Here is a 10,072-nt window from a genome sequence, read left to right on the forward strand (position 1 = left end):
CCAAATGGGGATCTACCCAAGATGTTAGACCCCGACTCCAGTGGCGCCTAATGACTAGGAAGATGACGATCCAGTTGCTCATGGATCCTGTTACTCATTATCCAGAGCAAGCAGGGAGTAAAGACTACTTACCCACATTGCTCACAACAACGTAATTTAGAATGGAGACAGCTTCAGGCAAAGGTCCCCACCCTCCCCACAAAAAAAAAAAAAGAAAAAGCAAACCAAGGAATTGTACTGAACAATAGTTTTTTCCACATTCATACACTTTGGTTTATACTCATTAACATTCACTCTGCCCCCATCCCTCCTTATGTTCCACCCATTTCTCCTCCTATCTCAGGCTCCACCTCTGTTTACTTAATTAGCATGGAATTGCCTATGCATTTCATTTATTTAAATGTATTTTGCTATGACTGCATGTCTAAGACCTTGAATCCTGTTCTTTGGTTAATATGAGGACTTTGGCCAAAACCTGGAAGCTTCTGGAGGCTTCTGCACCAATCACCATTCACCTTTTATTGCATATGTTCATTTCAGATTCTGTTAGCAATTACATGTTATTTTTCACATTCCAGTCTGTTTTTGTCTCATATTGTATCATCTTCCACATTCCTAAAATGTCACCTCATTCACAGCACATACACACAGATTCATTTACTGCTTTTTCCTCAGAAAATGGTTGACACCGTTAAGATGGTTACTTAGCATAAGCAAATGGCTGGCTTAGATATCATTCTGCCTTGTGGTTAGCAGCTCTGTTAGGCCACAGGTCATGCCTTTATTCAGCTGCAAATCCAGTGCTCCCCAAGATCCAAGTATTATCAACCTAACACAAGGGTGCTGAGGGATTTGGCCTTTGTGATTTCAGAGCCATTGGCTATCATTTTTGAAAACTCATGGCAAATAGAAGAGGTCCCAGATGATTGGAAAAGGGGAAAAAGGAGGATCCAAGGAACTACAGCTTCACCTGTTGCCCAGTATCTGGAAAAATCATGGAGCAGATCCTGAAGGAATCCATTTCTAAGCACTTGGAGGAGAAAAAAGGTCATTAGAAACAATCAGCATGGTTTTACCAGGTGCCTGTCATGCCTGACCAACCTGATTGCCTTTTATGATGAGATGACTTGCTTTGTGGATGCAGGGAGACCAGTGGATGTGGTGTACTTTGATTTTGGCAAGGATTTGATACAGTCTCCCACAACAGTCTCACAGGCAAGCTAAGGTGGATGAAAACTGGCTGGAGCATCAGACCCAGAGAGTAGTAAACAATGGGTCGATGTCCAGTTTGCAACCAGTATCATCGGTTGCAAACTGGCCCTGCCCAATGGCCAACACTGATGCTTTTGGAAGGGCTTGTGCCCTCCCCGGCAGGGTTGGTGGCTTCTGCAGATCCCCCTGCCCACCCCAGATTCAGAAGACACTAGTCACTCATGGCCCCAGGGGTCAGTCCTGGGGCCAGTTTTGTTCATTGTCTTCATCGACAACCTGGAAGATGACACAGAATGCACCCTCATCAAGTCTGAAGATGACACCAAGCTGGGGGGAGTAGTAGATATGTTGGAGGGTAGGACTAGGATTCAGAGTGTTGTAGACAAATTGGAGGATTGGGCCAAAAGAAGCCTCGTGAGTTTCAACAAGGAAAAGTGAGAAATCCTGCATTTAGGATCAGGTATTCCAATACACCATTACAGGATGCTCTGCAGAAAAGGACCTGGGGGTTACAGTGGACACTAAGATGAATATGAATCAAGTGTGCCCTTGTTGCCCAGACGGCTAATGGCATACTGGGCTGCATTGGTAGGTGTGTTGCCAGTAGGTCAAGGGAAGCAAGTATTCCCTTGTATTGAGCACTGGTAAGACCATATCTGGAGTACCATGTTCCATTTTTGGCCCCCCACTACAAAAAGGATGTGGACAAATTGGCATCTAGCAGGTGAGAGGCTTGGGGCACATCACTTATGAGGAAAGACCGAAGGAACTGTGCTTATTTAGCCTAGAGAGGAGGAGACTGAGAAGGGACTTAATAGCAGCCCTCAACTACCTGAAGTGGGGTTCAAAAAAGGATGGAGCTAGACTGTTCTCAGTGGTGGCAGGTGACAGAACAAGAAGCAACAGTCTCAAGTTGCAGCAAAGGAAGTTTAGATTAGATATTAGGAAGAATTTTCTCACTTCACCAGGAGGGTTGTAAAATACTGGAACAGGTTACCAAGAGAGGTGGTAGGATCTCCATCCTTGCAAGTTTCCCTGCAAAGATCGAACCAATTCAGGCTCAGGCTTTTTCCCTAGCCAATTAAATTAATAAAAAAAGAAGGTGACATGAATGACTGACAAGCTAGCTGTTAGTAATTCAACATTTAGCACTGTAGAAGCTACATTTAAAAGGAAACATGTTTTACATACTCAAACTTGCCATGCTCATTTTGCCATACAATTATGCCCTGGACATGAGATACGGTTGCATCACAACTTGTTAGTTTTGTCTACTTTGATGTATAGTTTGCACCACCCAAAAGGGAAAGATTAGAAGTATATTTGACAGCCTACATAAAGTTGACAGGCATGAATGACAGGAAGAAATTAGTGAAAAACTTTAGTGCAACTAAATTATTTTTAAAATGTCATCTGGACATTCAGCTTGGTTACAGCTTTTGGCCTTGTAAGTGAAATAGCTCTGATTTGGTACAGCAAAGGCATAGATACAGATCAACAATACACCTAAACAATTGCAGGTGAAATATTTAACATCACTGATAAGTTTACAATAAGCCTATTTGGATGGAGCATGGTAAAAGAGCAGAGAGGCAGACAACAGAAGGAGGTGTTACAACCTCATAAGGTTGTGTTGGGGTCTTAGGAACAGGTTAGGACAGACCTGTTTGTGTTCAACAATATGGTCACTTTAGATTGTTACTTCAATTTTTGGGAAGTGGACTATCTAGAGGACACTCAAGAACAGAAATCAAGAAGCTGAAGGAACACTTTGCCACATGTATCATACCCAATACCTTGTATTTAGACAATGGGCCACACTATACCTTAAACTATTCTGCAAATGCGTTAGTGACTGCATCATTTGGCAATTTTATTTAATCTGTCATCAGTGTGACATAACAGTTAAATGAAACAACAGGATAGGCTAAGCCTAGGCACTGTTGTATCATGAGGCATGTGGGCATGCAAGCAAGTGCCTGTGACACATGGTAAACTAGGTGGTAGACATACTGGAGAACATACACTATACTAATGTTGTAAGTGCCTGTCTTTGTGGTTGTGAGGTCACTTACTCCAGTTCTATTAAGATTTTCCCTTTAAAGGCTTACTTCACGTATTTAAAATCTGACATACAAAGTAGATCACACAGAATTTCATACCAAATATATTTTGCTATTTATTATATAAATAGATGTTCTCCTTGATTGTATTTCTGTATTTAAAAACAAAGCAAAACCTGTCCAAACTACTATAGTACTTACAGTTGTCTTGGCAACAGATCTTCCTCTAACTGCAGGGGTCTGCCTTGGAAGCCTTGAAAACTGCTTAACTATATCATTTCATAAATTCAACCAATGCTCATTAGATATCAGTCTTATTATAAAAAAGATATTCATTCTGCAACACTGTCTAATATAATTATATTAGAACTACTATATTGGTGTATATTGAATAACTATGCATATTGTGTAAAAGGAAAAAAATAAGTTACTTTATCACAACTCCACAGCAGCTGTTACTATCTTATCTAACCAGCTGTTCTAACACTGTCCACATCCTTTTCATAAAATGTAAATGCAGTTTGCTTCTTGACATGTCTCAGAAGCTTACACCAAACTTGGGTCCAAAGCCCCTGACTCATACTGTATTTCTGAATCTCTATTTCTTAAATCAATACCTTATCACAACATAACATTTAAAATACTGGTCTATAATTTGACTGTAGCACTTTTAGTGAACCTCATTTTAAGAAGTTCTGCTTGTAAGCCATTGTCCTTCCCAACTGAAGGGTGAGGTAAAATGAAGGTCCTGAATATCTTCATTGCATATTCATTCATTTCTTTTATAATATAAAGAAAAAGTAAAATTATGTGCTTAGTTCCTACCCTGCTGAACAAAACTCCTATGAAAACCAAGACAATTTTCCATGAAAAAGATTGGATGAAAAATAAGCACTATAGGGTTTGGTCTGCTGATAATAATATATATAGTTATTCAACATGCAGATCAAAAACCAGATGCCCTCTGATAAGTTGGATAGACAGCAATTCGACGTAGGCACTGCTGGGTGCTAACAGCTGAATGACAGCTTTGCTCCTGAATTACCATGCTTTGATTCCTGTTTCAATCAAACACTTAATGTTGTATTAAAGTCTTAAGGCTTTCTGCCTCCCCCCGCCCCAATTTGATCTGCAACAGTTTATGCTAGATGTAATGTTGTTAGATATTTCTAATGTAATTTAGAATGAATAATATAATGGAACAGTGCTTGCTCCTTTCCAAAGAATCAGATCTCTTTAGCAAAATACAAATTAGAGCCTTAGGCAGAACGAAGAGATGAAAAAAGAGCAGAAAAACCACACAGTTACAAAGTAATGTGTGCATGGCACCAATATGTAATTTGCATGTACTTGATTTTTTTTTCTTTTGCTTCCCACACAGTTCCAAAATTTTACTTTAGTTTAAATTTTTATTTAATTTTTGATGACACATTTGGTCACAATCCACACAAATTGGCAAAAATAATTTGGTCAGCCTAAATACAGATTTTTAGTAATAAACACTCAGCCAAAAATGTTGCTGAAATTTACTCCTCAATCATCTTATTAACAAGGTTTTAAATACAAATGCACATGTCCTTACTAGAATTTAGATTATGGTTCATTTTTTATAAAAGCCATCAGAATTTAGGAGGTGTGGGGAAAATGTGACTATAGCTCATTAAAATAAAAAGAAAGGAAATTATTTCATAGCAAAAGGAACTGGTAGTAAGCTTTAAAAAGTTCACTTCTGTCAACAATTACCACACTTCTATTCAACCAACATTTCATACCTTTTTCATCTTTCAGTCTCTCTAGAGGAGAGAAAATAGTCCATTATTCAAATACGAGTAAAATGATCCAGCTGTCACATTCAAAGGGGTGTGAACTGAAGTTAAGCAACAAGAGTTGGCTTTTTCCTAGTTAAAAACTAGACACGGTTGAAAAGTTCATTATAAACTTGTCATCTTGATGATGATGGTGATGATGTCCTAGTTCCATGTATATTTAATAAGACCAAAAGAGAACTGCTGCCAACATAACCACATTAGAAAAATCACTTAAAAGATGTTTTATCCCCCACCTACACCTCTAAGAGAATGAATTCTTTCTTCACCAAAGAGGGCTTGTTTTACTCAGTAATATTATCTGTGTCCCCAGGGTAGTCTCTGCCTTTCAGAGCATGACAGCTCCATCAAAGTTTTCAAATTGCCTTTCTTTTCTGTTTCAAGGCAAAAGATTCTTACTAACCTTTAACTAGACCTAGCTCATCAATAGTTCTTAGCCACTGAGTTCTGCTGTTAATACAGTTTACATGATTCTTCCCCACCTAATCCCGAAGGCAATAACTTATTACCATCTTTGTTTCTAAACCACACACACTATCATGTACCACCAATTGGGGTGCCTGAGTACAGAATTGGATGTGTATGAAAATGATAAATGACATGAATTAGAATAATGAATGCTGAATGTCTAGAGTAGTGTACAAAGGCCTCATTTTGCTAGGTACTGCACAAACTCACAGGAAAGGATGAAGCTCTTATCCTAAAGAACTTGCATGTTTCCTGATGCTGCTATATTTGTCACTACTTTCCTGGCATTAGAAATAACATGTTGAAAGAAGCTTGGCAATGAGCTTTATGGTTAGTGTCTCACTGGTAGGTGTTACAGGGTTTGACTCTTTCTTGCCTAACCAGGGTGAGATCTTGAGAGTGGTATTACCTGCGTGTCCCCTGAGTTGTCACAGTGCTGCATCCACTCTCCTTCTGGAATCCGCCCTTTCTCTCCCTGATCCGCAAGCTCAGGCAAGTACAGAATGGCTGTGCTGGAGCCTGTCTTGCCAGTGCTGTTTTTTCTGCCAAGGGAGCTGATATCGGGGAAAACCCCCATTTGCAGTCTCTTCCCCCTTCACACTAGATACAGACGGTCGAAAAGCGCAAGGCTGAATCAATATAGTTTTTGCAGGTTAGTCTAAGCTGCACAGATTAAATTGAAACAGAAGTGAACAGACATTTACCTTTGATACAAGAAATACAGCCACATGCCTGCAGTGGGTCAGGCCAGAATCCAAGGGGTGACAGAGCTTGGCTCTCTGTCTGTGTGTTTACTTCCCCTTCCTGCTGCCTTCTCCTCCCCCCAAGGTCTCTGGGATTTGCAATCCAGAATTACAGCAGCAGGACTCTGCAGGGTTGCTCATCACTTTCTCTTCCTACTTCCAAGTGCCTCTAGGATTTGTAGTCCACAGTTGCAGGCATCAGTAAGTTTGAATGGGGGAAGGGGTGTTTAACCCCCATCCCTGGCCCCAGACCCCAGCTGGGGTTTGCCTGGGTGGGGAGGCATTCCTGCCCATGTAGACTAGGCTGCATCCCCAGCTGGGCTTGCCCCCCCACACCTTGTGAGCCAGCCCTCACTGCTGCAACTAGGGAGCAGAGGGGCGGGACCAACCCTGCTCTGCTGGAGCAGATAGCACAGACTGGCCTAGGGCTGGAAAGCATGCTGAGATTCTAGGGGACTGTGATTTAACTTGAACCAGGAAGGCATCTGGGACAGAAGTGTCATGAACTGGTTTGATCCAAATCAATTAAATCATTCATCCAGGTTTATCTTAAATCAGGTTCAGCCATTTTGAAACTGGTTTATGTGCACTGAGCTTCTCTTCTGTTACAGGTTTAAACCAGTTTCTGATCACTTAAACCAGTTTGTGTGTAACTTTTGTCCCTCGACTATAAGGCTCTTTAGCAGTTAAAGTCACAGTATCTATTTGTGATGACGTAATATTAAAAATCTGCCAATTGTTTAAAATCACAAAAGTTGGAAAAGTGAGTCCAGATTCACTGTGACAGGTTTGATTCCAGGAAGGCATACTAGACATGAACCAGGTATAACTGCCTCTCAAGCACCTGGAGCAAAATATATCTGATCTGAAACATTAATTTAGAGGGTCTGAAGTCCATGGTTTAGCTGACACTTTGCTCCCATACTGATCAATGAAAGAGGTCTTTCTTCTAGATCCAGGGTAGGTGGAAAACGCTTCAGAGGTTGATCTTAGTATAGAAAAAGAAGAATATATTATTTAAGAGTTTAGAAGCCCTAATTCTAACTCATTACTCAGGAATTGGTACAGAATTGTTATTCTTGGTGGCTGAAATCTCCACTGAAATGAATGGGATTGTTTCCCTTATTCTTTATCCTAGTTTAAGTATCTTCATGGAAACGTGGCCAGATTAAGTTCTTTGGGTAAATCTGATATCTTTTATTAGACCAATTAAATAGTTGGAAAAAAAATTTTTTAGCAAGCTTTCAGGTTTAAAAACCTTTCTTTAGGCTGAGGAAGCATCTTCCGTTTGGTGTGTGCTTTTCCTCGATAGAATGAATAGTGAATATTCATAGAAACTTGTAACTATTGTTTTGGTTTTTTTAGGGACCTACTGACATTGTGAAATGTGTTTTTATTTATTACACATGTGTTTAAATAAAAAGATCTGGATCCAAACATGGCTGGTATTTAGAAGAGGAGGAAGAAAGAGCCAAAAATCAGGGTTTCCATTTTGTAGCTTGACCCTCTCTCTCTTAGTGACTTGTTAGCGGCTTGCCAAGCCACCTGGCTTCTGCAGGTGAGTTTACTCCTTAAGGAAATTCTGAGCCAGTCCTCACAAATAAAATATAATATTTAAGGGACAAACAATCAACTCAACATACATAACCAACCCCTCTTACCCTGTTCTGGGCATTAGAAGTATAGCCCCTTTGGCTCCTGTCCCAGCACAGTAGCCTGGCCTTTCCATGCAGCACACTCTTCAGCTCACTTCCTTTCTCCTTACAGATGTTCCCGCAAAGGTGTCTCCTTTTTAAGCTTTCTCATCGGGGGTTTTAAGCTCCTTGTACTAACAGCACTCCCTTGTTGGTAGAATGCCCCATAGCTGAATGTCCTCAACAGGCAGGTACAAGTCACATATTTCAACTACATATGCACATGTGGCACTGTACAGCTGGTAAACTGTTTCAAACAAGCTAAGTGTTCTTGTCTTTATCAAAGTACAGCCTAAAGGTAAGACTGGGGTCAATAAAACATTTTATAATATAGAAGATGACATATTTATAACCAAGAGCAGTGCATTATAGATTGCTTTCTATATCATTTTCTTCTTTTCAATGTTCTCACATTTAGGCTCCAACCTCAGCACTCTCCCTATACATATATTGAACAAGCCTCACACTATTTCATAGACATTAGGGCTGGAAGGGACCTGGTAAGATCATTGAGTCCAGCCCCCTCCCCCCAGGGGTAGGAAGTCAGCAGGAGTCATAGGAGCCCAGCAAGATAAACATCCAAATTTATCCTGAAGGTGTTTAAAGTAGGTGCTTGAACCACTTCCAATGGCAGGCTATTACAGACCCTGGGGGCTCAGACAGTAAAGGAGTTCTTCCTTGGGTCCAGCCTGAAACAGTTTTGGAGGAGTTTTATGACCATTTGGCATTGTCATCACTTGGGGTGCTCTGGTGAACAAATGTTCCCCCAGATCCTGGTGAGCACCCCTTCTAAACTTATAGGCAGCCATCAGATCACCCCTGAACCTACAATTTTGCAGGCTGAAGAATCCTATGGCTCTCAGCCTCTCATCCCCAGGTCTGTTTTCCTGGCCTCTGATCATGCATGTGGCTCTTCTCTGAACTCTCTCTAGCTTTGCCACATCCTTTTTTGAATTGTGGAGCCCAAAAGTGGACACAGTACTGCAGCTGCGGCCTCACCAAGGCCAAGTACAATGGGAGAATGACATCCTAGGATTTCCTTGAGATCATCTATGGATGCAAGCCAGCATTTTGCTTGTTTTACTAGCAGCAGCTAGTGAACATTGATGGCTTGTGTTCATTTTGTGGTCAATCATGAACCCCAAGTCCCTTTTGTTGTAGTACTAGCCAGCAAAGCACTGCCAAGCTTAGAAGGATTTTGCAGGTTTTTCTTTCCAAGGTGGAGAACCTTGCATTTTTCAGTGTTAAACACCATCAGGTTCTTGTCGGCCCATTTCTTGAGTCTGTCAAGGTCATCCTGAATCACCCTCCTGTCCTCAGGCATGGATAGCTTACCCCAAAGTTTGGTGTTGTCGGTGAACTTGGCCAGTCTGCTTATGACTTCAAGGTCCACATCTTTAATGAAGATGTTGAATAATATTGGTCCAAGGACAGAGACTTGAGGGACCCCGCTGGTCACAGCTTACCACAACAATTGACTTCCATCAACCACCACCCTCTGGGCCTGACCCTGGAGCCAACTTCCCAGGCAGTGGATCGTGGTGAATCTGAGGTTGCAGTTAGCCAGTTTTGCCAAGAGGCGATCATGGGATAACAGGAAAAAAAAAACTTTTAAAGTCGAGATATATGACATTGATCTCCTCTCCCTTTGTGCAGGAGATAGGTCACCTGGTAGTAAAAGGAAATAAGATTGGTCAAGGAAGACCTACCCACAACAAAACTATGCTAGGTATCCCTCAGGATATTGCCGTCAGCTAGCCTGTTAAGGACGGCCTCTTTGGGTTTTTTTTTCTCCCAAGACCTTCCCCAGGAAAGAGCTCAGGCTGATGGGCCTGTAATTTCCCAGATCCACTTTCCTCCATTTCTTGAAAAAAGCACCACATTGGCCTTCTTCCAATCCTTTGGGCACTTCACCAGAACATCAGGAGTTCTCAAATATCCATGCCAGGGGCTGAGCTATGATGCTTGCTAGCTCCTTGACTACCCTGGGGTTTAAACTATCAGGGCCGGCTGACTTGAAGGTGTCTAGCCTCTCAAGGTGTTCCTTCACAAGGTCAGCATTGATG

The 10,072-nt window shown here is 41.3% G+C and overlaps 1 long non-coding RNA gene across 1 annotated transcript in view; it reads left to right on the top strand.

Moving 5' to 3' along the window:
- The first annotated feature begins 987 nt into the window (after positions 1–987).
- The window catches only part of LOC109320922, a 21,533-nt gene continuing 12,448 nt past the window's right edge, over positions 988–10,072 (top strand). Inside the window, exon 1 of the long non-coding RNA XR_002103880.1 lies at positions 988–1,069. This is a non-coding gene — a long non-coding RNA (uncharacterized LOC109320922). The remainder of the gene's footprint in view (positions 1,070–10,072) is intronic.

The sequence above is a fragment of the Crocodylus porosus genome, unplaced genomic scaffold (genome assembly GCF_001723895.1).
Source record: "Crocodylus porosus isolate Cpor-Errol unplaced genomic scaffold, CroPor_comp1, whole genome shotgun sequence".
Classification (NCBI taxonomy): domain Eukaryota; kingdom Metazoa; phylum Chordata; order Crocodylia; family Crocodylidae; genus Crocodylus; species Crocodylus porosus.